Genomic DNA, 24,178 nt, shown 5'->3' with positions numbered 1-24,178 from the left:
TGCAGTTCTACTTAGTATGCCATATACAACAAAATGTAATCATGAAAAGAATTTTGTACTAATGAGGTTGGTTTCACTGGGGATTGAACCCAGGACCTTCTGCGTGTAAAGCAGACGTGATAACCCCTACACTATGAAACCGTGACAGTCACAAAATTAGCGATAACTATGAGCAAGTAGGTTATGCTGTATGACTTAGTATGCCATATACAACAAAATGTAATCATAAAAATAATTTTGTATTAACGAGGTTGGTTTCACTGGGGATTGAACCCAGGACCTTCTGCGTGTAAAGCAGACGTGATAACCACTACACTATGAAACCGTGCCAGACACAGGAACTAGCGATAACCATGAGCAAGTAGGTTATGCAATCCGACTTGGTATGCCATATACAACAAAATGTAATCATAAACTCTTAAAAAGAATTTTGTATAAACGAGTTTGGTTTCACTGGGGATTGAACCCAGGACCTTGAGCTCCGAAACGTGTTTTTGCTTCTTCTATATATAATTTGGTATCAATCCTATTGATGATTTGCTATTACTTATGAGTCTTGTCTGCTCCTTAGAAACAAATGAATCAAGTGCACCATTATTTCCTTTATACTTTTCAGACAATTGACGGGTTCCTGCCTAGGATAACAGGTACAGCACTGACAGGATGCAGTTCTGCTCCCTGAACTACCCCTAAAGGGGTGATATGCATGAACCCAAGGGGGAAACCAGGTGAGTGTCCGAGTGCCTTTTCTAGATATAATTTTGTGCCTAAAGGGGTGATATGCATGAACCCAAGGGGGAAACCAGGTGAGAGTCCACTGCTTATTTTTGACTTTCATCCACAGAGTTACACGAGGCGCTGTTATCCTGCCTTTTTGTCTTCTCCTTTTATTGACTTCTGAGTGTAAAGTAGACATGATAACCACTATACTATGAAACCTTGACTGTGGCAGAACTTGACAATATACATTGAAATTCAATCGATGATCCAGCAAAAAGTAAAAAATAGACTGGTTTCACAAAAGGGAGAACACAACGAAATCAATGTGTAAAGCAGACCTTATGACCATAACGTTATGAAAACTTGGATTTTTTTTAAATTGTAAACAATAATATCATGACACAATCCTTTGTATTCCCTATTTAATAAGATTTAAGCCTTGACTCTTTAAAAGCTTAGAATGGATTTAATTAGCGATAACTATGAGCAAGTAGGTTATGCAGTTCGACTCAGTTTGCCATATACAACAAAATCTTATCATAATCTCTTAAAAATTATTTTGTATAAACCAGTTTGGTTTCACTGGGGAACGAACCCAGGACATTCTGCATGTAAAACAGACGTGATAACCACTACACTATGAAACCGCGACAGACACAGCAATTAGCGATAACTATGAGCAAGTAGGTTATGCAGTTCGACTTAGTATGCCATATACAACAAAATGTAATCATAAACTAAGTTGAACTGCATAACCTACTTGTTGATAGTTATCACCAATATCTGTATCTGTCGTGGTTTCATAGTGTAGTGGTTATCACGTCTGCTTTACACGCAGAAGGTCCTGGGTTCAATCCCAAGTGAAACCAACCTCGTTAATACAAAATATTTTTTAAGAGTTTATGATTACATTTTGTTGTTTGAGGCATACTAAGTAGAACTGCATAACCTACTTGTTCATAGTTATCACTAATTTCTGTGTCTGTCACGGTTTCATAGTGTAGTGGTTATCACATCTGCTTTAAAAAGAATTTTGTATTAACGAGGTTGGATTCACTGGAGATTGAACCCAGGACCTTGAGCTCCGAAACGTGTTTTTGCCTTTTCTATATATAATTTGGTATCAATCCTATTGATGATTTGCTATTACTTATGAGTCTTGTCTGCTCCTTTGAAACAAATGAATCAAGTGCACCATTATTTCCTTTATACTTTTTAGACGATTGATGGGTTCCTGCCTAGGATAACAGGTACAGCACTGACACGATGCAGTTCTGCTCCCTGAACTACCCCTAAAGGGGTGACATGCATGAACCCAAGGGGGAAACCAGGTGAGAGTCCACTGCTTATTGCTTTTAAGTGTCTGACTTTCATCCACAGAGTTACACGAGGCGCTGTCATCCTGACATTTTGTGCCTAAAGGGATGATATGCATGAAGCCAAGGGGGAAACCAGGTGAGAGTCCACTGCTTATTGCTTTTAAGTGTCTGACTTTCAACCACAGAGTTACACGAGGCGCTGTTATCCTGCCTTTTATTAGCTTCTGAGTGTAAAGCAGACATGATAACCACAATACTATGAAACCTTGACTGTGGCAGAACTTGACAATATACATTGAAATTCAATCGATGATCCAGCGAAAAGTAAAAAAATAGACTGGTTTCACAAAAGGGAGAACACAACGAAATCAATGTGTAAAGCAGACCTTATGACCATAACGCTATGAAAACTTGGATTTTTTTTTTAATTGTAGACAATAATATCATGACACAAGCCTTTGTATTCCCTATTTAATAAGATCTAAGCCTTGACTCTTTAAAAGCTTAGAATGGGTTGGTTTCACTGGGGATTGAACCCAGGACCTTCTGCGTGTAAAGCAGACGTGATAGCCACTACAATATGAAACCGCGACAGACATAGAAATTAGCGATAACTATGAACAAGTAGGTTATGCAGTTCTACTTAGTATGTCATATACAACAAAATGTAATCATAAAAAGAATTTTGTACTAAGAGGTTGGTTTTACTGGGGATTGAACCCAGGACCCTCTGCGTGCAAAGCAGCCATGATAACCACTACACTATGAAACCGTGAGAGACACAAAACTAGCGATAACTATGAGCAAGTAGGTTATGCTGTATGACTTAGTATGCCATATACAACAAAATGTAATCATAAAAATAATTTTGTATTAACGAGGTTGGTTTCACTGGGGATTGAACCCAGGACCTTCTGCGTGTAAAGCAGACGTGATAGCCACTACACTATGAAACCGCGACAGACATAGAAATTAGCGATAACTATGAACAAGTAGGTTATGCAGTTCTACTTAGTATGCCATATGCAACAAAATGTAATCATAAAAAGAATTTTGTACTAATGAGGTTGGTTTCACTGGGGATTGAACCCAGGACCTTCTGCGTGTAAAGCAGACGTGATAACCCCTACACTATGAAACCGTGACAGTCACAAAATTAGCGATAACTATGAGCAAGTAGGTTATGCTGTATGACTTAGTATGCCATATACAACAAAATGTAATCATAAAAATAATTTTGTATTAACGAGGTTGGTTTCACTGGGGATTGAACCCAGGACCTTCTGCGTGTAAAGCAGACGTGATAACCACTACACTATGAAACCGTGACAGACACAGGAACTAGCGATAACCATGAGCAAGTAGGTTATGCAATCCGACTTGGTATGCCATATACAACAAAATGTAATCATAAACTCTTAAAAAGAATTTTGTATAAACGAGTTTGGTTTCACTGGGGATTGAACCCAGGACCTTGAGCTCCGAAACGTGTTTTTGCTTCTTCTATATATAATTTGGTATCAATCCTATTGATGATTTGCTATTACTTATGAGTCTTGTCTGCTCCTTAGAAACAAATGAATCAAGTGCACCATTATTTCCTTTATACTTTTCAGACAATTGACGGGTTCCTGCCTAGGATAACAGGTACAGCACTGACAGGATGCAGTTCTGCTCCCTGAACTACCCCTAAAGGGGTGATATGCATGAACCCAAGGGGGAAACCAGGTGAGTGTCCGAGTGCCTTTTCTAGATATAATTTTGTGCCTAAAGGGGTGATATGCATGAACCCAAGGGGGAAACCAGGTGAGAGTCCACTGCTTATTTTTGACTTTCATCCACAGAGTTACACGAGGCGCTGTTATCCTGCCTTTTTGTCTTCTCCTTTTATTGACTTCTGAGTGTAAAGTAGACATGATAACCACTATACTATGAAACCTTGACTGTGGCAGAACTTGACAATATACATTGAAATTCAATCGATGATCCAGCAAAAAGTAAAAAATAGACTGGTTTCACAAAAGGGAGAACACAACGAAATCAATGTGTAAAGCAGACCTTATGACCATAACGTTATGAAAACTTGGATTTTTTTTAAATTGTAAACAATAATATCATGACACAATCCTTTGTATTCCCTATTTAATAAGATTTAAGCCTTGACTCTTTAAAAGCTTAGAATGGATTTAATTAGCGATAACTATGAGCAAGTAGGTTATGCAGTTCGACTCAGTTTGCCATATACAACAAAATCTTATCATAATCTCTTAAAAATTATTTTGTATAAACCAGTTTGGTTTCACTGGGGAACGAACCCAGGACATTCTGCATGTAAAACAGACGTGATAACCACTACACTATGAAACCGCGACAGACACAGCAATTAGCGATAACTATGAGCAAGTAGGTTATGCAGTTCTACTTAGTATGCCATATACAACAAAATGTAATCATAAAAAGAATTTTGTACTAATGAGGTTGGTTTCACTGGGGATTGAACCCAGGACCTTCTGCGTGTAAAGCAGACGTGATAACCCCTACACTATGAAACCGTGACAGTCACAAAATTAGCGATAACTATGAGCAAGTAGGTTATGCTGTATGACTTAGTATGCCATATACAACAAAATGTAATCATAAAAATAATTTTGTATTAACGAGGTTGGTTTCACTGGGGATTGAACCCAGGACCTTCTGCGTGTAAAGCAGACGTGATAACCACTACACTATGAAACCGTGACAGACACAGGAACTAGCGATAACCATGAGCAAGTAGGTTATGCAATCCGACTTGGTATGCCATATACAACAAAATGTAATCATAAACTCTTAAAAAGAATTTTGTATAAACGAGTTTGGTTTCACTGGGGATTGAACCCAGGACCTTGAGCTCCGAAACGTGTTTTTGCTTCTTCTATATATAATTTGGTATCAATCCTATTGATGATTTGCTATTACTTATGAGTCTTGTCTGCTCCTTAGAAACAAATGAATCAAGTGCACCATTATTTCCTTTATACTTTTCAGACAATTGACGGGTTCCTGCCTAGGATAACAGGTACAGCACTGACAGGATGCAGTTCTGCTCCCTGAACTACCCCTAAAGGGGTGATATGCATGAACCCAAGGGGGAAACCAGGTGAGTGTCCGAGTGCCTTTTCTAGATATAATTTTGTGCCTAAAGGGGTGATATGCATGAACCCAAGGGGGAAACCAGGTGAGAGTCCACTGCTTATTTTTGACTTTCATCCACAGAGTTACACGAGGCGCTGTTATCCTGCCTTTTTGTCTTCTCCTTTTATTGACTTCTGAGTGTAAAGTAGACATGATAACCACTATACTATGAAACCTTGACTGTGGCAGAACTTGACAATATACATTGAAATTCAATCGATGATCCAGCAAAAAGTAAAAAATAGACTGGTTTCACAAAAGGGAGAACACAACGAAATCAATGTGTAAAGCAGACCTTATGACCATAACGTTATGAAAACTTGGATTTTTTTTAAATTGTAAACAATAATATCATGACACAATCCTTTGTATTCCCTATTTAATAAGATTTAAGCCTTGACTCTTTAAAAGCTTAGAATGGATTTAATTAGCGATAACTATGAGCAAGTAGGTTATGCAGTTCGACTCAGTTTGCCATATACAACAAAATCTTATCATAATCTCTTAAAAATTATTTTGTATAAACCAGTTTGGTTTCACTGGGGAACGAACCCAGGACATTCTGCATGTAAAACAGACGTGATAACCACTACACTATGAAACCGCGACAGACACAGCAATTAGCGATAACTATGAGCAAGTAGGTTATGCAGTTCGACTTAGTATGCCATATACAACAAAATGTAATCATAAACTAAGTTGAACTGCATAACCTACTTGTTGATAGTTATCACCAATATCTGTATCTGTCGTGGTTTCATAGTGTAGTGGTTATCACGTCTGCTTTACACGCAGAAGGTCCTGGGTTCAATCCCAAGTGAAACCAACCTCGTTAATACAAAATATTTTTTAAGAGTTTATGATTACATTTTGTTGTTTGAGGCATACTAAGTAGAACTGCATAACCTACTTGTTCATAGTTATCACTAATTTCTGTGTCTGTCACGGTTTCATAGTGTAGTGGTTATCACATCTGCTTTAAAAAGAATTTTGTATTAACGAGGTTGGATTCACTGGAGATTGAACCCAGGACCTTGAGCTCCGAAACGTGTTTTTGCCTTTTCTATATATAATTTGGTATCAATCCTATTGATGATTTGCTATTACTTATGAGTCTTGTCTGCTCCTTTGAAACAAATGAATCAAGTGCACCATTATTTCCTTTATACTTTTTAGACGATTGATGGGTTCCTGCCTAGGATAACAGGTACAGCACTGACACGATGCAGTTCTGCTCCCTGAACTACCCCTAAAGGGGTGACATGCATGAACCCAAGGGGGAAACCAGGTGAGAGTCCACTGCTTATTGCTTTTAAGTGTCTGACTTTCATCCACAGAGTTACACGAGGCGCTGTCATCCTGACATTTTGTGCCTAAAGGGATGATATGCATGAAGCCAAGGGGGAAACCAGGTGAGAGTCCACTGCTTATTGCTTTTAAGTGTCTGACTTTCAACCACAGAGTTACACGAGGCGCTGTTATCCTGCCTTTTATTAGCTTCTGAGTGTAAAGCAGACATGATAACCACAATACTATGAAACCTTGACTGTGGCAGAACTTGACAATATACATTGAAATTCAATCGATGATCCAGCGAAAAGTAAAAAAAATAGACTGGTTTCACAAAAGGGAGAACACAACGAAATCAATGTGTAAAGCAGACCTTATGACCATAACGCTATGAAAACTTGGATTTTTTTTTTAATTGTAGACAATAATATCATGACACAAGCCTTTGTATTCCCTATTTATTAAGATCTAAGCCTTGACTCTTTAAAAGCTTAGAATGGGTTGGTTTCACTGGGGATTGAACCCAGGACCTTCTGCGTGTAAAGCAGACGTGATAGCCACTACACTATGAAACCGCGACAGACATAGAAATTAGCGATAACTATGAACAAGTAGGTTATGCAGTTCTACTTAGTATGTCATATACAACAAAATGTAATCATAAAAAGAATTTTGTACTAAGAGGTTGGTTTTACTGGGGATTGAACCCAGGACCCTCTGCGTGCAAAGCAGCCATGATAACCACTACACTATGAAACCGTGAGAGACACAAAATTAGCGATAACTATGAGCAAGTAGGTTATGCTGTATGACTTAGTATGCCATATACAACAAAATGTAATCATAAAAATAATTTTGTATTAACGAGGTTGGTTTCACTGGGGATTGAACCCAGGACCTTCTGCGTGTAAAGCAGACGTGATAGCCACTACACTATGAAACCGCGACAGACATAGAAATTAGCGATAACTATGAACAAGTAGGTTATGCAGTTCTACTTAGTATGCCATATACAACAAAATGTAATCATAAAAAGAATTTTGTACTAATGAGGTTGGTTTCACTGGGGATTGAACCCAGGACCTTCTGCGTGTAAAGCAGACGTGATAACCCCTACACTATGAAACCGTGACAGTCACAAAATTAGCGATAACTATGAGCAAGTAGGTTATGCTGTATGACTTAGTATGCCATATACAACAAAATGTAATCATAAAAATAATTTTGTATTAACGAGGTTGGTTTCACTGGGGATTGAACCCAGGACCTTCTGCGTGTAAAGCAGACGTGATAACCACTACACTATGAAACCGTGACAGACACAGGAACTAGCGATAACCATGAGCAAGTAGGTTATGCAATCCGACTTGGTATGCAATATACAACAAAATGTAATCATAAACTCTTAAAAAGAATTTTGTATAAACGAGTTTGGTTTCACTGGGGATTGAACCCAGGACCTTGAGCTCCGAAACGTGTTTTTGCTTCTTCTATATATAATTTGGTATCAATCCTATTGATGATTTGCTATTACTTATGAGTCTTGTCTGCTCCTTAGAAACAAATGAATCAAGTGCACCATTATTTCCTTTATACTTTTCAGACAATTGACGGGTTCCTGCCTAGGATAACAGGTACAGCACTGACAGGATGCAGTTCTGCTCCCTGAACTACCCCTAAAGGGGTGATATGCATGAACCCAAGGGGGAAACCAGGTGAGTGTCCGAGTGCCTTTTCTAGATATAATTTTGTGCCTAAAGGGGTGATATGCATGAACCCAAGGGGGAAACCAGGTGAGAGTCCACTGCTTATTTTTGACTTTCATCCACAGAGTTACACGAGGCGCTGTTATCCTGCCTTTTTGTCTTCTCCTTTTATTGACTTCTGAGTGTAAAGTAGACATGATAACCACTATACTATGAAACCTTGACTGTGGCAGAACTTGACAATATACATTGAAATTCAATCGATGATCCAGCAAAAAGTAAAAAATAGACTGGTTTCACAAAAGGGAGAACACAACGAAATCAATGTGTAAAGCAGACCTTATGACCATAACGTTATGAAAACTTGGATTTTTTTTAAATTGTAAACAATAATATCATGACACAATCCTTTGTATTCCCTATTTAATAAGATTTAAGCCTTGACTCTTTAAAAGCTTAGAATGGATTTAATTAGCGATAACTATGAGCAAGTAGGTTATGCAGTTCGACTCAGTTTGCCATATACAACAAAATCTTATCATAATCTCTTAAAAATTATTTTGTATAAACCAGTTTGGTTTCACTGGGGAACGAACCCAGGACATTCTGCATGTAAAACAGACGTGATAACCACTACACTATGAAACCGCGACAGACACAGCAATTAGCGATAACTATGAGCAAGTAGGTTATGCAGTTCGACTTAGTATGCCATATACAACAAAATGTAATCATAAACTAAGTTGAACTGCATAACCTACTTGTTGATAGTTATCACCAATATCTGTATCTGTCGTGGTTTCATAGTGTAGTGGTTATCACGTCTGCTTTACACGCAGAAGGTCCTGGGTTCAATCCCAAGTGAAACCAACCTCGTTAATACAAAATATTTTTTAAGAGTTTATGATTACATTTTGTTGTTTGAGGCATACTAAGTAGAACTGCATAACCTACTTGTTCATAGTTATCACTAATTTCTGTGTCTGTCACGGTTTCATAGTGTAGTGGTTATCACATCTGCTTTAAAAAGAATTTTGTATTAACGAGGTTGGATTCACTGGAGATTGAACCCAGGACCTTGAGCTCCGAAACGTGTTTTTGCCTTTTCTATATATAATTTGGTATCAATCCTATTGATGATTTGCTATTACTTATGAGTCTTGTCTGCTCCTTTGAAACAAATGAATCAAGTGCACCATTATTTCCTTTATACTTTTTAGACGATTGATGGGTTCCTGCCTAGGATAACAGGTACAGCACTGACACGATGCAGTTCTGCTCCCTGAACTACCCCTAAAGGGGTGACATGCATGAACCCAAGGGGGAAACCAGGTGAGAGTCCACTGCTTATTGCTTTTAAGTGTCTGACTTTCATCCACAGAGTTACACGAGGCGCTGTCATCCTGACATTTTGTGCCTAAAGGGATGATATGCATGAAGCCAAGGGGGAAACCAGGTGAGAGTCCACTGCTTATTGCTTTTAAGTGTCTGACTTTCAACCACAGAGTTACACGAGGCGCTGTTATCCTGCCTTTTATTAGCTTCTGAGTGTAAAGCAGACATGATAACCACAATACTATGAAACCTTGACTGTGGCAGAACTTGACAATATACATTGAAATTCAATCGATGATCCAGCGAAAAGTAAAAAAATAGACTGGTTTCACAAAAGGGAGAACACAACGAAATCAATGTGTAAAGCAGACCTTATGACCATAACGCTATGAAAACTTGGATTTTTTTTTTAATTGTAGACAATAATATCATGACACAAGCCTTTGTATTCCCTATTTAATAAGATCTAAGCCTTGACTCTTTAAAAGCTTAGAATGGGTTGGTTTCACTGGGGATTGAACCCAAGACCTTCTGCGTGTAAAGCAGACGTGATAGCCACTACACTATGAAACCGCGACAGACATAGAAATTAGCGATAACTATGAACAAGTAGGTTATGCAGTTCTACTTAGTATGCCATATACAACAAAATGTAATCATAAAAAGAATTTTGTACTAAGAGGTTGGTTTTACTGGGGATTGAACCCAGGACCCTCTGCGTGTAAAGCAGCCATGATAACCACTACACTATGAAACCGTGACAGACACAAAATTAGCGATAACTATGAGCAAGTAGGTTATGCTGTATGACTTAGTATGCCATATACAACAAAATGTAATCATAAAAATAATTTTGTATTAACGAGGTTGGTTTCACTGGGGATTGAACCCAGGACCTTCTGCGTGTAAAGCAGACGTGATAGCCACTACACTATGAAACCGCGACAGACATAGAAATTAGCGATAACTATGAACAAGTAGGTTATGCAGTTCTACTTAGTATGCCATATACAACAAAATGTAATCATAAAAAGAATTTTGTACTAATGAGGTTGGTTTCACTGGGGATTGAACCCAGGACCTTCTGCGTGTAAAGCAGACGTGATAACCACTACACTATGCAACCGTGACAGACACAGAAATTAGCGATAACCATGAGCAAGTAGGTTATGCAATTCGACTTAGTATGCCATATACAACAAAATGTAATCATAAACTCTTAAAAAGAATTTTGTATAAACGAGTTTGGTTTCACTGGGGATTGAACCCAGGACCTTGAGCTCCGAAATGTGTTTTTGCTTCTTCTATATATAATTTGGTATCAATCCTATTGATGATTTGCTATTACTTATGAGTCTTGTCTGCTCCTTAGAAACAAATGAATCAAGTGCACCATTATTTCCTTTATACTTTTCAGACAATTGACGGGTTCCTGCCTAGGATAACAGGTACAGCACTGACAGGATGCAGTTCTGCTCCCTGAACTACCCCTAAAGGGGTGATATGCATGAACCCAAGGGGGAAACCAGGTGAGAGTCCGAGTGCCTTTTCTAGATATAATTTTGTGCCTAAAGGGGTGATATGCATGAACCCAAGGGGGAAACCAGGTGAGAGTCCACTGCTTATTTTTGACTTTCATCCACAGAGTTACACGAGGCGCTGTTATCCTGCCTTTTTGTCTTCTCCTTTTATTGACTTCTGAGTGTAAAGTAGACATGATAACCACTATACTATGAAACCTTGACTGTGGCAGAACTTGACAATATACATTGAAATTCAATCGATGATCCAGCAAAAAGTAAAAAATAGACTGGTTTCACAAAAGGGAGAACACAACGAAATCAATGTGTAAAGCAGACCTTATGACCATAACGTTATGAAAACTTGGATTTTTTTTAAATTGTAAACAATAATATCATGACACAATCCTTTGTATTCCCTATTTAATAAGATTTAAGCCTTGACTCTTTAAAAGCTTAGAATGGATTTAATTAGCGATAACTATGAGCAAGTAGGTTATGCAGTTCGACTCAGTTTGCCATATACAACAAAATCTTATCATAATCTCTTAAAAATTATTTTGTATAAACCAGTTTGGTTTCACTGGGGAACGAACCCAGGACATTCTGCATGTAAAACAGACGTGATAACCACTACACTATGAAACCGCGACAGACACAGCAATTAGCGATAACTTTGAGCAAGTAGGTTATGCAGTTCGACTTAGTATGCCATATACAACAAAATGTAATCATAAACTAAGTTGAACTGCATAACCTACTTGTTGATAGTTATCACCAATTTCTGTATCTGTCGTGGTTTCATAGTGTAGTGGTTATCACGTCTGCTTTACACGCAGAAGGTCCTGGGTTCAATCGGGTTCAAAATGTAATCATAAAAATAATTTTGTATTAACGAGGTTGGTTTCACTGGGGATTGAACCCAGGACCTTCTGCGTGTAAAGCAGACGTGATAACCACTACACTATGAAACCGTGACAGACACAGAAATTAGCGATAACCATGAGCAAGTAGGTTATGCAATTCGACTTAGTATGCCATATACAACAAAATGTAATCATAAACTCTTAAAAAGAATTTTGTATAAACGAGTTTGGTTTCACTGGGGATTGAACCCAGGACCTTGAGCTCCGAAACGTGTTCTTGCTTCTTCTATATATAATTTGGTATCAATCCTATTGATGATTTGCTATTACTTATGAGTCTTGTCTGCTCCTTAGAAACAAATGAATCAAGTGCACCATTATTTCCTTTATACTTTTCAGACAATTGACGGGTTCCTGCCTAGGATAACAGGTACAGCACTGACAGGATGCAGTTCTGCTCCCTGAACTACCCCTAAAGGGGTGATATGCATGAACCCAAGGGGGAAACCAGGTGAGAGTCCGAGTGCCTTTTCTAGATATAATTTTGTGCCTAAAGGGGTGATATGCATGAACCCAAGGGGGAAACCAGGTGAGAGTCCACTGCTTATTTTTGACTTTCATCCACAGAGTTACACGAGGCGCTGTTATCCTGCCTTTTTGTCTTCTCCTTTTATTGACTTCTGAGTGTAAAGTAGACATGATAACCACTATACTATGAAACCTTGACTGTGGCAGAACTTGACAATATACATTGAAATTCAATCGATGATCCAGCAAAAAGTAAAAAATAGACTGGTTTCACAAAAGGGAGAACACAACGAAATCAATGTGTAAAGCAGACCTTATGACCATAACGTAATGAAAACTTGGATTTTTTTTAAATTGTAAACAATAATATCATGACACAATCCTTTGTATTCCCTATTTAATAAGATTTAAGCCTTGACTCTTTAAAAGCTTAGAATGGATTTAATTAGCGATAACTATGAGCAAGTAGGTTATGCAGTTCGACTCAGTTTGCCATATACAACAAAATCTTATCATAATCTCTTAAAAATTATTTTGTATAAACCAGTTTGGTTTCACTGGGGAACGAACCCAGGACATTCTGCATGTAAAACAGATGTGATAACCACTACGCTATGAAACCACGACAGACACAGCAATTAGCGATAACTATGAGCAAGTAGGTTATGCAGTTCGACTTAGTATGCCATATACAACAAAATGTAATCATAAACTAAGTTGAACTGCATAACCTACTTGTTGATAGTTATCACTAATTTCTGTATCTGTCGTGGTTTCATAGTGTAGTGGTTATCACGTCTGCTTTACACGCAGAAGGTCCTGGGTTCAATCCCCAGTGAAACCAACCTCGTTAATACAAAATATTTTTTAAGAGTTTATGATTACATTTTGTTGTTTGAGGCATACTAAGTAGAACTGCATAACCTACTTGTTCATAGTTATCACTAATTTCTGTGTCTGTCACGGTTTCACAGTGTAGTGGTTATCACGTCTGCTTTAAAAAGAATTTTGTATTAACGAGGTTGGATTCACTGGAGATTGAACCCAGGACCTTGAGCTCCGAAACGTGTTTTTGCCTTTTCTATATATAATTTGGTATCAATCCTATTGATGATTTGCTATTACTTATGAGTCTTGTCTGCTCCTTTGAAACAAATGAATCAAGTGCACCATTATTTATGAAACCGTGACAAACATAAAAATTAGCGATAACTATGAGCAAGTAGGTTATGCTGTATGACTTAGTATGCCATATACAACAAAATGTAATCATAAAAATAATTTTGTATTAACGAGGTTGGTTTCACTGGGGATTGAACCCAGGACCTTCTGCGTGTAAAGCAGACGTGATAACCACTACACTATGAAACCGTGACAGACACAGAAATTAGCGATAACCATGAGCAAGTAGGTTATGCAATTCGACTTAGTATGCCATATACAACAAAATGTAATCATAAACTCTTAAAAAGAATTTTGTATAAACGAGTTTGGTTTCACTGGGGATTGAACCCAGGACCTTGAGCTCCGAAACGTGTTTTTGCTTCTTCTATATATAATTTGGTATCAATCCTATTGAGGATTTGCTATTACTTATGAGTCTTGTCTGCTCCTTAGAAACAAATGAATCAAGTGCACCATTATTTCCTTTATACTTTTCAGACAATTGACGGGTTCCTGCCTAGGATAACAGGTACAGCACTGACAGGATGCAGTTCTGCTCCCTGAACTACCCCTAAAGGGGTGATATGCATGAACCCAAGGGGGAAACCAGGTGAGAGTCCGAGTGCCTTTTCTAGATATAATTTTGTGCCTAAAGGGGTGATATGCATGAACCCAAGGGGGAAACCAGGTGAGAGTCCACTGCTTATTTTTGACTTTCATCCACAGAGTTACACGAGGCGCTGTTATCCTGCCTTTTTGTCTTCTCCTTTTATTGACTTCTGAGTGTAAAGTAGACATGATAACCACTATACTATGAAACCTTGTCTGTGGCAGAACTTGACAATATACATTGAAATTCAATCGATGATCCAGCAAAAAGTAAAAAATAGACTGGTTTCACAAAAGGGAGAACACAACGAAATCAATGTGTAAAGCAGACCTTATGACCATAGCGTTATGAAAACTTGGATTTTTTTTAAATAGTAAACAATAATATCATGACACAATCCTTTGTATTCCCTATTTAATAAGATTGAAGCCTTGACTCTTTAAAAGCTTAGAATGGATTTAATTAGCGATAACTATGAGCAAGTAGGTTATGCAGTTCGACTCAGTTTGCCATATACAACAAAATCTTATCATAAACTCTTAAAAATAATTTTGTATAAACCAGTTTGGTTTCACTGGGGAACGAACCCAGGACATTCTGCATGTAAAACAGACATGGTAACCACTACACTATGAAACCGCTACAGACAAAGCAATTAGCGATAACTATGAGCAAGTAGGTTATGCAGTTCGACTTAGTATGCCATATACAACAAAATGTCATCATAAACTAAGTTGAACTGCATAACCTACTTGTTGATAGTTATCACCAATTTCTGTATCTGTCGTGGTTTCATAGTGTAGTGGTTATCACGTCTGCTTTACACGCAGAAGGTCCTGGGTTCAATCCCTAGTGAAACCAACCTTGTTAATACAAAATATTTTTTAAGAGTTTATGATTACATTTTGTCTTTTGAGGCATACTAAGTAGAACTGCATAACCTACTTGTTCATAGTTATCACTAATTTCTGTGTCTGTCACGGTTTCATAGTGTAGTGGTTATCACGTCTGCTTTAAAAAGAATTTTGTATTAACGAGGTTGGATTCACTGGAGATTGAACCCAGGACCTTGAGCTCCGAAACGTGTTTTTGCCTTTTCTATATATAATTTGGTATCAATCCTATTGATGATTTGCTATTACTTATGAGTCTTGTCTGCTCCTTTGAAACAAATGAATCAAGTGCACCATTATTTCCTTTATACTTTTTAGACGATTGATGGGTTCCTGCCTAGGATAACAGGTACAGCACTGACACGATGCAGTTCTGCTCCCTGAACTACCCCTAAAGGGGTGACATGCATGAACCCAAGGGGGAAACCAGGTGAGAGTCCACTGCTTATTGCTTTTAAGTGTCTGACTTTCATCCACAGAGTTACACGAGGCGCTGTCATCCTGACATTTTGTGCCTAAAGGGATGATATGCATGAAGCCAAGGGGGAAACCAGGTGAGAGTCCACTGCTTATTGCTTTTAAGTGTCTGACTTTCAACCACAGAGTTACACGAGGCGCTGTTATCCTGCCTTTTTGTCTTCTCCTTTTATTAGCTTCTGAGTGTAAAGCAGACATGATAACCACAATACTATGAAACCTTGACTGTGGCAGAACTTGACAATATACATTGAAATTCAATCGATGATCCAGCGAAAAGTAAAAAAATAGACTGGTTTCACAAAAGGGAGAACACAACGAAATCAATGTGTAAAGCAGACCTTATGACCATAACGCTATGAAAACTTGGATTTTTTTTTTAATTGTAGACAATAATATCATGACACAAGCCTTTGTATTCCCTATTTAATAAGATCTAAGCCTTGACTCTTTAAAAGCTTAGAATGGGTTGGTTTCACTGGGGATTGAACCCAGGACCTTCTGCGTGTAAAGCAGACGTGATAGCCGCTACACTATGAAACCGCGACAGACATAGAAATTAGCGATAACTATGAACAAGTAGGTTATGCAGTTCTACTTAGTATGTCATATACAACAAAATGTAATCATAAAAAGAATTTTGTACTAAGAGGTTGGTTTTACTGGGGATTGAACCCAGGACCCTCTGCGTGCAAAGCAGCCATGATAACCACTACACTATGAAACCGTGACAGACACAAAATTAGCGATAACTATGAGCAAGTAGGTTATGCTGTATGACTTAGTATGCCATATACAACAAAATGTAATCATAAAAATAATTTTGTATTAACGAGGTTGGTTTCACTGGGGATTGAACCCAGGACCTTCTGCGTGTAAAGCAGACGTGATAACCACTACACTATGAAACCGTGACAGACACAGAAATTAGCGATAACCATGAGCAAGTAGGTTATGCAATTCGACTTAGTATGCCATATACAACAAAATGTAATCATAAACTCTTAAAAATAATTTTGTATAAACGAGTTTGGTTTCACTGGGGATTGAACCCAGGACCTTGAGCTCCGAAACGTGTTTTTGCTTCTTCTATATATAATTTGGTATCAATCCTATTGATGATTTGCTATTACTTATGAGTCTTGTCTGCTCCTTAGAAACAAATGAATCAAGTGCACCATTATTTCCTTTATACTTTTCAGACAATTGACGGGTTCCTGCCTAGGATAACAGGTACAGCACTGACAGGATGCAGTTCTGCTCCCTGAACTACCCCTAAAGGGGTGATATGCATGAACCCAAGGGGGAAACCAGGTGAGAGTCCGAGTGCCTTTTCTAGATATAATTTTGTGCCTAAAGGGGTGATATGCATGAACCCAAGGGGGAAACCAGGTGAGAGTCCACTTCTTATTTTTGACTTTCATCCACAGAGTTACACGAGGCGCTGTTATCCTGCCTTTTTGTCTTCTCCTTTTATTGACTTCTGAGTGTAAAGTAGACATGATAACCACTATACTATGAAACCTTGTCTGTGGCAGAACTTGACAATATACATTGAAATTCAATCGATGATCCAACAAAAAGTAAAAAATAGACTGGTTTCACAAAAGGGAGAACACAACGAAATCAATGTGTAAAGCAGACCTTATGACCATAGCGTTATGAAAACTTGGATTTTTTTTAAATAGTAAACAATAATATCATGACACAATCCTTTGTATTCCCTATTTAATAAGATTGAAGCCTTGACTCTTTAAAAGCTTAGAATGGATTTAATTAGCGATAACTATGAGCAAGTAGGTTATGCAGTTCGACTCAGTTTGCCATATACAACAAAATCTTATCATAAACTCTTAAAAATAATTTTGTATAAACCAGTTTGGTTTCACTGGGGAACGAACCCAGGACATTCTGCATGTAAAACAGACATGATAACCACTACACTATGAAACCGCGACAGACACAGCAATTTGCGATAACTATGAGCAAGTAGGTTATGCAGTTCGACTTAGTATGCCATATACAACAAAATGTCATCATAAACTAAGTTGAACTGCATAACCTACTTGTTGATAGTTATCACCAATATCTGTATCTGTCGTGGTTTCATAGTGTAGTGGTTATCACGTCTGCTTTACACGCAGAGGGTCCTGGGTTCAATCCCTAGTGAAACCAACCTTGTTAATACAAAATATTTTTTAAGAGTTTATGATTACATTTTGTCTTTTGAGGCATACTAAGTAGAACTGCATAACCTACTTGTTCATAGTTATCACTAATTTCTGTGTCTGTCACGGTTTCATAGTGTAGTGGTTATCACGTCTGCTTTAAAAAGAATTTTGTATTAACGAGGTTGGTTTCACTGGAGATTGAACCCAGGACCTTGAGCTCCGAAAAGTGTTTTTGCCTTTTCTATATATAATTTGGTATCAATCCTATTGATGATTTGCTATTACTTATGAGTCTTGTCTCCTCCTTAGAAACAAATGAATCAAGTGCACCATTATTTCCTTTATACTTTTCAGACAATTGACGGGTTCCTGCCTAGGATAACAGGTACAGCACTGACAGGATGCAGTTCTGTTCGCTGAACTACCCCTAAAGGGGTGATATGCATGAACCCAAGGGGGAAACCAGGTGAGAGTCCGAGTGCCTTTTCTAGATATAATTTTGTGCCTAAAGGGGTGATATGCATGAACCCAAGGGGGAAACCAGGTGAGAGTCCACTGCTTATTGCTTTTAAGTGTCTGACTTTCAACCACAGAGTTACAAGAGGCGCTGTTATCCTGCCTTTTTGTCTTCTCCTTTTATTGACTTCTGAGTGTAAAGTAGACATGATAACCACTATACTATGAAACCTTGACTGTGGCAGAACTTGACAATATACATTGAAATTCAATCGATGATCCAGCGAAAAGTAAAAAAAATAGACTGGTTTCACAAAAGGGAGAACACAATGAAATCAATGTGTAAAGCAGACCTTATGACCATAACGCTATGAAAACTTGGATTTTTTTTTATTGTAGACAATAATATCATGACACAAGCCTTTGTATTCCCTATTTAATAAGATCTAAGCCTTGACTCTTTAAAAGCTTAGAATGGGTTGGTTTCACTGGGGATTGAACCCAGGACCTTCTGCGTGTAAAGCAGACGTGATAGCCACTACACTATGAAACCGCAACAGACATAGAAATTAGCGATAACTATGAACAAGTAGGTTATGCAGTTCTATTTAGTATGCCATATACAACAAAATGTAATCATAAAAATAATTTTGTAGTAACGAGGTTGGTTTCACTGGGGATTGAACCCAGGACCTTCTGCGTGTAAAGCAGATGTGATAACCACTACACTATGAAACCATGACAGACACAGAAATTAGCGATAACCATGAGCAAGTAGGTTATGCAATTCGACTTAGTATGCCATATACAACAAAATGTAATCATAAACTCTTAAAAAGAATTTTGTATAAACGAGTTTGGTTTCACTGGGGATTGAACCCAGTACCTTGAGCTCCGAAACGTGTTTTTGCCTCTTCTATATATAATTTGGTATCAATCCTATTGATGATTTGCTATTACTTATGAGTCTTGTCTGCTCCTTAGAAACAAATGAATCAAGTGCACCATTATTTCCTTTATACTTTTCAGACAATTGACAGGTTCCTGCCTAGGATAACAGGTACAGCACTGAAATAATTTTGTATTAACGAGGTTGGTTTTACTGGGGATTGAACACAGGACCTTCTGCGTGTAAAGCAGACATAATAACCACTACACTATGAAACCTTAACAGACAAAGGGTGTGGTGATGACAATGAACGAGCAGGTCATGTCATAAGACTTAGTATCACAAATACCATAAAATCTAATCATAAACTCTTAAAGAATTTTGCTTAAACAGGCATGGTTTCACTGGGGATTGAACCCAGGATGTTCTGCATATAAAGCAGACATAATAACCTCTACACTAGGAAAGTTGACAGACACAAAGTTTGGCGCTAACAATGAACAAGAAGGCCATGATGTAAGACTCAAAATACCATATATAACAAATCCAATCGTAAACTTTTAAAAAGTATTTTTTAACCTTTTAACCCCTTAACGATGCAGGACGTATATTTACGTCCTGCGCCGGCTCCCGCGATCCCGCATCATATTGCGTCAGTCCCGGCGCTAATCAACGGCCGGGACCCGCGGCTAATACCACACATCGCCGATCGCGGCGATGTGCGGTATTAACCCTTTAGAAGCGGCAGTCAAAGCTGACCGCCGCTTCTAAAGTGAAACTGAAAGTGACCCGGCTGCTCAGTCGGGCTGTTGGGGACCGCCGCGGTGAAATCGCGGTGTCCCGAACAGCTGACGGGACACCGGGAGGGCCCTTACCTGCCTCCCCGGTGTCCGATCGACGAATGACTGCTCCGTGCCTGAGATCCAGGCAGGAGCAATCAAGCGCCGATAATGCTGATCACAGGCGTGTTAATACACGCCAGTGATCAGCATAGGAGATCAGTGTATGCAGTGTTATAGGTCCCTATGGGACCTATAACACTGCAAAAAAAAAAAGTAAAAAAAAAGTGTTAATAAAGGTCATTTAACCCCTTCCCTAATAAAAGTTTGAATCACCCCCCTTTTCTCATAAAAAAAATAAAACCGTGTAAAAAAATAAATAAAATAAACATATGTGGTATCGCCGCGTGCGTAAATGTCCGAACTATAAAAATATATAATTAATTAAGCAGTACGGTCAATGGTGTACGTGCAAAAAAATTCCAAAGTCCAAAAAAGCGTATTTTGGTCACTTTTTATAACATTAAAAAATGAATGAAAAGTGATCAAAAAGTCCGATCAAAACAAAAATCATACCGATAAAAACTTCAGATCACGGCGCAAAAAATTAGTCCTCATACCGCCCCGTACGTGGAAAAATAAAAAAGTTATAGGGGTCAGAAGATTACATTTTTAAACGTATAAATTTTCCTGCATGTAGTTATGATTTTTTCCAGAAGTGCGACAAAATCAAACCTATATAAGTAGGGTATCATTTTAACCGTATGGACCTACAGAATAATGATAAGTTGTAATTTTTACCGAAATATGCACTGCGTAGAAACGGAAGCCCCCAAAAGTTACAAAATGGCGTTTTTTTTCCGATTTTGTCGCATAATGATTTTTTTTCCGTTTCGCCGTGCATTTTTGGGTAAAATGACTAATGTCACAGCAAAGTAGAATTGGCAATGCAAAAAATAAGCCGTAATATGTATTTTTAGGTGGAAAATTGAAAGGGTTATGATTTTTAAAAGGTAAGGAGGAAAAAACGAAAGTGCAAAAACGGAAAAACCCTGAGTCCTTAAGGGGTTAAGGACCCAGGACATACGGGGACGTCCCCGTACCCTGGGCTTTAAGGACCCAGGACGTCCCCGTATGTCCTGGCGTTTTCCGGTCCCTGCCGCGCGCCGGGCAGAGATCGGAACCGGATGCCTGCTGAAATCCTTCAGCAGGCATCCAGGGCAAACGCCAAGGGGGGCCATGTAGGCCCCCCATGTCGGCGATTGCCGCAAATCGCAAGGGAAATCGCCCTTAGCAATCTGTGGCGATACCGGGCTGATCGGGTCTCTGGGACCCGATCGCCCAGTAATTTTGCATGATCCCGGCTGTCACAGACAGCCAGGACCATGCTGGAGCCTAGGAGTGAGGTGGCGAGCCGTCCACCTCCTCCTATTCCCTGCGATCTGTCGGTTAGTTAAACGACCAATCGCAAGGGGGGGGGGCGGTTACTTCCTCCCGTCCTGCCCGGCCCCTTGAAGTCCGGAGAGGACGGGAGGAAGACCGGAGGACGCAGCGGGGGACGGGGGAGTGCTGGGGACCAGCCCCAGTACTTACCTCGTCCCTGAAGACCCGGATCCCGGCGTGAAGGTGGCGGCGGCGACAGGTGAGTAGATCTTCAACCGCGGTCGGGCCCTTTACAGCAATGCATGTCACCTTAAAGCGACATGCATTGCTGTAATGGGACCCTGTAAACTACAACTCCCAGCATGCCCAGACAGCCCTTGGCGTCTGGGCATGCTGGGAGTTGCAGTTTTGCAACTTCTGGAGGTCCACAGTTTTTGGACCACTATGCCCTTCCAGATGTTGCAAAACTACACATCCTCAGCATGCCCTTACTGTCCAGGCATGCTGGGAGTTGTAGTTCTGTAACATCTGGCCCTTCAGATGTTGCAGAACTACAACTCCCAGCATGCCTGGACAGTTTTGGCATACTGGGAGTTGTAGTTTTGCAACATCTGGAAGGGCACAGATTGGGAACCACTATTAGTGGTCTGCAAACTGTAGTCCTCTAGATGTTGCAAAACTACAACTTCAAGCATGCTGGGAGTTGTAGTTCGGCAACATCTGGCTCTAAAGATGTTGCCGAACTACTACTTCCAGCATGCCTGAGAATGTTTGGGAGTTGTGGTTTTGCAACAGCTGGAGGCACACTGGTTGGGAAACATTGTCTGTTTCCTAACTCAGTGTTTCCCAACCCGTGTGCCTCCAGCTGTTGCAAAACTATAACTACCAGCATGCACTGAGACTGCATGCTGGGAGTTGTAGTTTCTCAACAGCTGGAGGTCCCCCCTGTGAATGTACAGGGTACATTCACATGGGCAGGGGGCTTACAGTGAGTATCAAGCTGCAAGTTTGCAATGCAGCAAATTTTGCGCGGCAGCTCAAACTCGCAGCGGGAAACTCGCTGTAATCCCCGGCCCGTGTGACTGTACCCTAAAAACACTACACTAACACAAAATAAAATAAAAAGTAAAAAACACTACATATACACATACCCTTACACAGCCCCCCTCCCCAATAAAAATGAAAAACGTCTGGTACGCCACTCTTTCCAAAATGGAGCCTCCAGCTGTTGCAAAACATCAACTCCCAGTATTGTCGGACAGCCGTTGACTGTCCAGGCATGCTGGGAGTTTTGCAACAGCTGGAGGCACCCTGTTTGGGAATCACTGGCGTAGAATACCCCTATGTCCACCCCTATGCAAATCCCTAATTCAGGCCTCAAATGCACATGGCGCTCTCAATTCGGAGCCCTGTCGTATTTCAAGGCAACAGTTTAGGGTCACATATGGGGTATCGCCGTACTCAGGAGAAATTGCCTAACAAATCTTGGGGGTCTTTTTCTGCTTTCACCCCATATGAAAAGGTGAAGTTGGGGTCTACACCAGCATGTTAGTGTAAAAAAAAACTTTTTACACTAACATGCTGGTGTTGCCCTATACTTTTCATTTTGACAAGAGGTAAAGGGGAAAAAAGCCGCCCAAAATTTGTAACGCAATTTCTCCCGACTACGGAGATGCCCCATATGTGGGCGCAAAGTGCTTTGGGGGCGCACAACAAGGCCCAGAAGGGAGAGTGCGCCATGTACATTTGAGGTGATTTGCACAGGGGTGGCTGATTGTTACAGCGGTTTTGACAAACGCAAAAAAAAAAAACACATGTGACCCCATTTCGGAAACTACACCCCTCACGGAATGTAATGAGGGGTGCAGTGAGAATTTACACCCCACAAGTGTCTGTCATATCTTTGGAACAGAGGGCTGTACAAAATTTTTAATTTGCACAGCCCACTGTTCCAAAGATCTGTCAGACACCAGTGGGGGGGTAAATGCTCAGTTTACGCCTTGTTACGTTCCTCAAGGGGTCTAGTTTCCAAAATGGTATGCCATGTGCGGGTTATTTTGCTGTCCTGGCACCATATGGGCTTCCTAAATGCGACATGCCCCCCGAGCAAAATTTGCTCTCAAAAAGCCAAATATGACTCCTTCTCTTCTGAGCATTGTAGTTCGCCCGTAGTGCACTTCAGGTCAACTTATGGGGTACCTCCATACTCAGAAGAGATGTGGTTACAAATTTTGGGGGTATTTTCTGCTATTAACCCTTGCAAAAATGTGAAATTTGGGGGGGAAACACCTTTTTAGTGAATTTTTTTTTTTTTACGTATGCAAAAGCCGTGAAACCCCTGGGGGGTATTAAGGCTCACTTTATTTCTTGTTACGTTCCTCAAGGGGTCTAGTTTCCAAAATGGTATGCCATGTGTTTTTTTTTTTTTTTTTGCTGTCCTGGCACCATAGGGGCTTCCTAAATGCGACATGCCCCCGAGCAAAATTTGCTCTCAAAAAGCCAAATATGACTCCTTCTCTTCTGAGCATTGTAGTTCACCCATAGTACACTTCAGGTCAACTTATGGGGTACCACCATACTCAGAAGAGATGGGGTTACAATGTTTGGGGGGTATTTTCTGCTATTAACCCTTGCAAAAATGTGAAATTTGGGGGGAAACACACATTTTAGTGAAATTTTATTTTTATTTTTTTACATATGCAAAAGTCGTGAAACCCCTGTGGGGTATTAAGGCTCACTTTATTCCTTGTTACGTACCTCAAGGGGTCTAGTTTCCAAAATGGTATGCCATGTGGGGGATTTTTGCTGTTCTGGCACCATAAGGGCTTCCTAAATGCAACATGCCCCCCAAAAACCATTTCAAAAAAACGTACTCTCCAAAATCCCCTTGTCGCTCCT

General features: G+C 39.6%; 40 non-coding genes across 40 annotated transcripts; 6 read left to right on the top strand and 34 right to left on the bottom strand.

Moving 5' to 3' along the window:
* Nucleotides 1-68: 68 nt before the first annotated feature.
* TRNAV-UAC (transfer RNA valine (anticodon UAC)) lies at nt 69-141 on the bottom strand. The gene has a single exon. It is a non-coding gene; the product is annotated as a tRNA-Val (tRNA).
* A 111-nt stretch (nt 142-252) lies between these two features.
* Nucleotides 253-325, bottom strand: TRNAV-UAC (transfer RNA valine (anticodon UAC)). Its single transcript has one exon. It is a non-coding gene; the product is annotated as a tRNA-Val (tRNA).
* Nucleotides 326-1,294: 969 nt separating this feature from the next.
* TRNAV-UAC (transfer RNA valine (anticodon UAC)) lies at nt 1,295-1,367 on the bottom strand. The gene has a single exon. It is a non-coding gene; the product is annotated as a tRNA-Val (tRNA).
* Nucleotides 1,368-1,516: 149 nt separating this feature from the next.
* On the top strand, nt 1,517-1,589 carry TRNAV-UAC (transfer RNA valine (anticodon UAC)). The gene has a single exon. It is a non-coding gene; the product is annotated as a tRNA-Val (tRNA).
* A 965-nt stretch (nt 1,590-2,554) lies between these two features.
* TRNAV-UAC (transfer RNA valine (anticodon UAC)) lies at nt 2,555-2,627 on the bottom strand. Its single transcript has one exon. It is a non-coding gene; the product is annotated as a tRNA-Val (tRNA).
* Nucleotides 2,628-2,738: 111 nt separating this feature from the next.
* Nucleotides 2,739-2,811, bottom strand: TRNAA-UGC (transfer RNA alanine (anticodon UGC)). Its single transcript has one exon. It is a non-coding gene; the product is annotated as a tRNA-Ala (tRNA).
* A 111-nt stretch (nt 2,812-2,922) lies between these two features.
* On the bottom strand, nt 2,923-2,995 carry TRNAV-UAC (transfer RNA valine (anticodon UAC)). The gene has a single exon. It is a non-coding gene; the product is annotated as a tRNA-Val (tRNA).
* Nucleotides 2,996-3,107: 112 nt separating this feature from the next.
* TRNAV-UAC (transfer RNA valine (anticodon UAC)) lies at nt 3,108-3,180 on the bottom strand. Its single transcript has one exon. It is a non-coding gene; the product is annotated as a tRNA-Val (tRNA).
* Nucleotides 3,181-3,291: 111 nt separating this feature from the next.
* TRNAV-UAC (transfer RNA valine (anticodon UAC)) lies at nt 3,292-3,364 on the bottom strand. Its single transcript has one exon. It is a non-coding gene; the product is annotated as a tRNA-Val (tRNA).
* A 969-nt stretch (nt 3,365-4,333) lies between these two features.
* On the bottom strand, nt 4,334-4,406 carry TRNAV-UAC (transfer RNA valine (anticodon UAC)). Its single transcript has one exon. It is a non-coding gene; the product is annotated as a tRNA-Val (tRNA).
* Nucleotides 4,407-4,518: 112 nt separating this feature from the next.
* TRNAV-UAC (transfer RNA valine (anticodon UAC)) lies at nt 4,519-4,591 on the bottom strand. The gene has a single exon. It is a non-coding gene; the product is annotated as a tRNA-Val (tRNA).
* Nucleotides 4,592-4,702: 111 nt separating this feature from the next.
* On the bottom strand, nt 4,703-4,775 carry TRNAV-UAC (transfer RNA valine (anticodon UAC)). The gene has a single exon. It is a non-coding gene; the product is annotated as a tRNA-Val (tRNA).
* A 969-nt stretch (nt 4,776-5,744) lies between these two features.
* TRNAV-UAC (transfer RNA valine (anticodon UAC)) lies at nt 5,745-5,817 on the bottom strand. The gene has a single exon. It is a non-coding gene; the product is annotated as a tRNA-Val (tRNA).
* A 149-nt stretch (nt 5,818-5,966) lies between these two features.
* TRNAV-UAC (transfer RNA valine (anticodon UAC)) lies at nt 5,967-6,039 on the top strand. The gene has a single exon. It is a non-coding gene; the product is annotated as a tRNA-Val (tRNA).
* A 966-nt stretch (nt 6,040-7,005) lies between these two features.
* On the bottom strand, nt 7,006-7,078 carry TRNAV-UAC (transfer RNA valine (anticodon UAC)). The gene has a single exon. It is a non-coding gene; the product is annotated as a tRNA-Val (tRNA).
* Nucleotides 7,079-7,189: 111 nt separating this feature from the next.
* TRNAA-UGC (transfer RNA alanine (anticodon UGC)) lies at nt 7,190-7,262 on the bottom strand. Its single transcript has one exon. It is a non-coding gene; the product is annotated as a tRNA-Ala (tRNA).
* Nucleotides 7,263-7,373: 111 nt separating this feature from the next.
* TRNAV-UAC (transfer RNA valine (anticodon UAC)) lies at nt 7,374-7,446 on the bottom strand. Its single transcript has one exon. It is a non-coding gene; the product is annotated as a tRNA-Val (tRNA).
* Nucleotides 7,447-7,558: 112 nt separating this feature from the next.
* Nucleotides 7,559-7,631, bottom strand: TRNAV-UAC (transfer RNA valine (anticodon UAC)). Its single transcript has one exon. It is a non-coding gene; the product is annotated as a tRNA-Val (tRNA).
* A 111-nt stretch (nt 7,632-7,742) lies between these two features.
* TRNAV-UAC (transfer RNA valine (anticodon UAC)) lies at nt 7,743-7,815 on the bottom strand. The gene has a single exon. It is a non-coding gene; the product is annotated as a tRNA-Val (tRNA).
* A 969-nt stretch (nt 7,816-8,784) lies between these two features.
* TRNAV-UAC (transfer RNA valine (anticodon UAC)) lies at nt 8,785-8,857 on the bottom strand. Its single transcript has one exon. It is a non-coding gene; the product is annotated as a tRNA-Val (tRNA).
* Nucleotides 8,858-9,006: 149 nt separating this feature from the next.
* Nucleotides 9,007-9,079, top strand: TRNAV-UAC (transfer RNA valine (anticodon UAC)). The gene has a single exon. It is a non-coding gene; the product is annotated as a tRNA-Val (tRNA).
* A 965-nt stretch (nt 9,080-10,044) lies between these two features.
* On the bottom strand, nt 10,045-10,117 carry TRNAV-UAC (transfer RNA valine (anticodon UAC)). The gene has a single exon. It is a non-coding gene; the product is annotated as a tRNA-Val (tRNA).
* Nucleotides 10,118-10,228: 111 nt separating this feature from the next.
* TRNAV-UAC (transfer RNA valine (anticodon UAC)) lies at nt 10,229-10,301 on the bottom strand. Its single transcript has one exon. It is a non-coding gene; the product is annotated as a tRNA-Val (tRNA).
* A 111-nt stretch (nt 10,302-10,412) lies between these two features.
* Nucleotides 10,413-10,485, bottom strand: TRNAV-UAC (transfer RNA valine (anticodon UAC)). Its single transcript has one exon. It is a non-coding gene; the product is annotated as a tRNA-Val (tRNA).
* A 112-nt stretch (nt 10,486-10,597) lies between these two features.
* On the bottom strand, nt 10,598-10,670 carry TRNAV-UAC (transfer RNA valine (anticodon UAC)). Its single transcript has one exon. It is a non-coding gene; the product is annotated as a tRNA-Val (tRNA).
* A 969-nt stretch (nt 10,671-11,639) lies between these two features.
* Nucleotides 11,640-11,712, bottom strand: TRNAV-UAC (transfer RNA valine (anticodon UAC)). The gene has a single exon. It is a non-coding gene; the product is annotated as a tRNA-Val (tRNA).
* A 253-nt stretch (nt 11,713-11,965) lies between these two features.
* Nucleotides 11,966-12,038, bottom strand: TRNAV-UAC (transfer RNA valine (anticodon UAC)). Its single transcript has one exon. It is a non-coding gene; the product is annotated as a tRNA-Val (tRNA).
* A 969-nt stretch (nt 12,039-13,007) lies between these two features.
* Nucleotides 13,008-13,080, bottom strand: TRNAV-UAC (transfer RNA valine (anticodon UAC)). Its single transcript has one exon. It is a non-coding gene; the product is annotated as a tRNA-Val (tRNA).
* A 149-nt stretch (nt 13,081-13,229) lies between these two features.
* On the top strand, nt 13,230-13,302 carry TRNAV-UAC (transfer RNA valine (anticodon UAC)). Its single transcript has one exon. It is a non-coding gene; the product is annotated as a tRNA-Val (tRNA).
* A 454-nt stretch (nt 13,303-13,756) lies between these two features.
* Nucleotides 13,757-13,829, bottom strand: TRNAV-UAC (transfer RNA valine (anticodon UAC)). Its single transcript has one exon. It is a non-coding gene; the product is annotated as a tRNA-Val (tRNA).
* A 969-nt stretch (nt 13,830-14,798) lies between these two features.
* Nucleotides 14,799-14,871, bottom strand: TRNAV-UAC (transfer RNA valine (anticodon UAC)). The gene has a single exon. It is a non-coding gene; the product is annotated as a tRNA-Val (tRNA).
* A 149-nt stretch (nt 14,872-15,020) lies between these two features.
* TRNAV-UAC (transfer RNA valine (anticodon UAC)) lies at nt 15,021-15,093 on the top strand. The gene has a single exon. It is a non-coding gene; the product is annotated as a tRNA-Val (tRNA).
* Nucleotides 15,094-16,072: 979 nt separating this feature from the next.
* On the bottom strand, nt 16,073-16,145 carry TRNAV-UAC (transfer RNA valine (anticodon UAC)). Its single transcript has one exon. It is a non-coding gene; the product is annotated as a tRNA-Val (tRNA).
* A 111-nt stretch (nt 16,146-16,256) lies between these two features.
* On the bottom strand, nt 16,257-16,329 carry TRNAA-UGC (transfer RNA alanine (anticodon UGC)). The gene has a single exon. It is a non-coding gene; the product is annotated as a tRNA-Ala (tRNA).
* A 111-nt stretch (nt 16,330-16,440) lies between these two features.
* TRNAV-UAC (transfer RNA valine (anticodon UAC)) lies at nt 16,441-16,513 on the bottom strand. Its single transcript has one exon. It is a non-coding gene; the product is annotated as a tRNA-Val (tRNA).
* Nucleotides 16,514-17,482: 969 nt separating this feature from the next.
* Nucleotides 17,483-17,555, bottom strand: TRNAV-UAC (transfer RNA valine (anticodon UAC)). The gene has a single exon. It is a non-coding gene; the product is annotated as a tRNA-Val (tRNA).
* Nucleotides 17,556-17,704: 149 nt separating this feature from the next.
* Nucleotides 17,705-17,777, top strand: TRNAV-UAC (transfer RNA valine (anticodon UAC)). Its single transcript has one exon. It is a non-coding gene; the product is annotated as a tRNA-Val (tRNA).
* A 932-nt stretch (nt 17,778-18,709) lies between these two features.
* On the bottom strand, nt 18,710-18,782 carry TRNAV-UAC (transfer RNA valine (anticodon UAC)). The gene has a single exon. It is a non-coding gene; the product is annotated as a tRNA-Val (tRNA).
* Nucleotides 18,783-18,894: 112 nt separating this feature from the next.
* On the bottom strand, nt 18,895-18,967 carry TRNAV-UAC (transfer RNA valine (anticodon UAC)). Its single transcript has one exon. It is a non-coding gene; the product is annotated as a tRNA-Val (tRNA).
* Nucleotides 18,968-19,323: 356 nt separating this feature from the next.
* TRNAV-UAC (transfer RNA valine (anticodon UAC)) lies at nt 19,324-19,396 on the bottom strand. The gene has a single exon. It is a non-coding gene; the product is annotated as a tRNA-Val (tRNA).
* Between the last annotated feature and the right edge of the window lie 4,782 nt (nt 19,397-24,178).

The sequence above is a fragment of the Hyla sarda genome, chromosome 6 (assembly GCF_029499605.1).
Source record: "Hyla sarda isolate aHylSar1 chromosome 6, aHylSar1.hap1, whole genome shotgun sequence".
Taxonomy (NCBI): domain Eukaryota; kingdom Metazoa; phylum Chordata; class Amphibia; order Anura; family Hylidae; genus Hyla; species Hyla sarda.
Note: the sequence above shows the minus strand (reverse complement) of the source record. Positions and strands in the feature narration are given on the sequence as shown.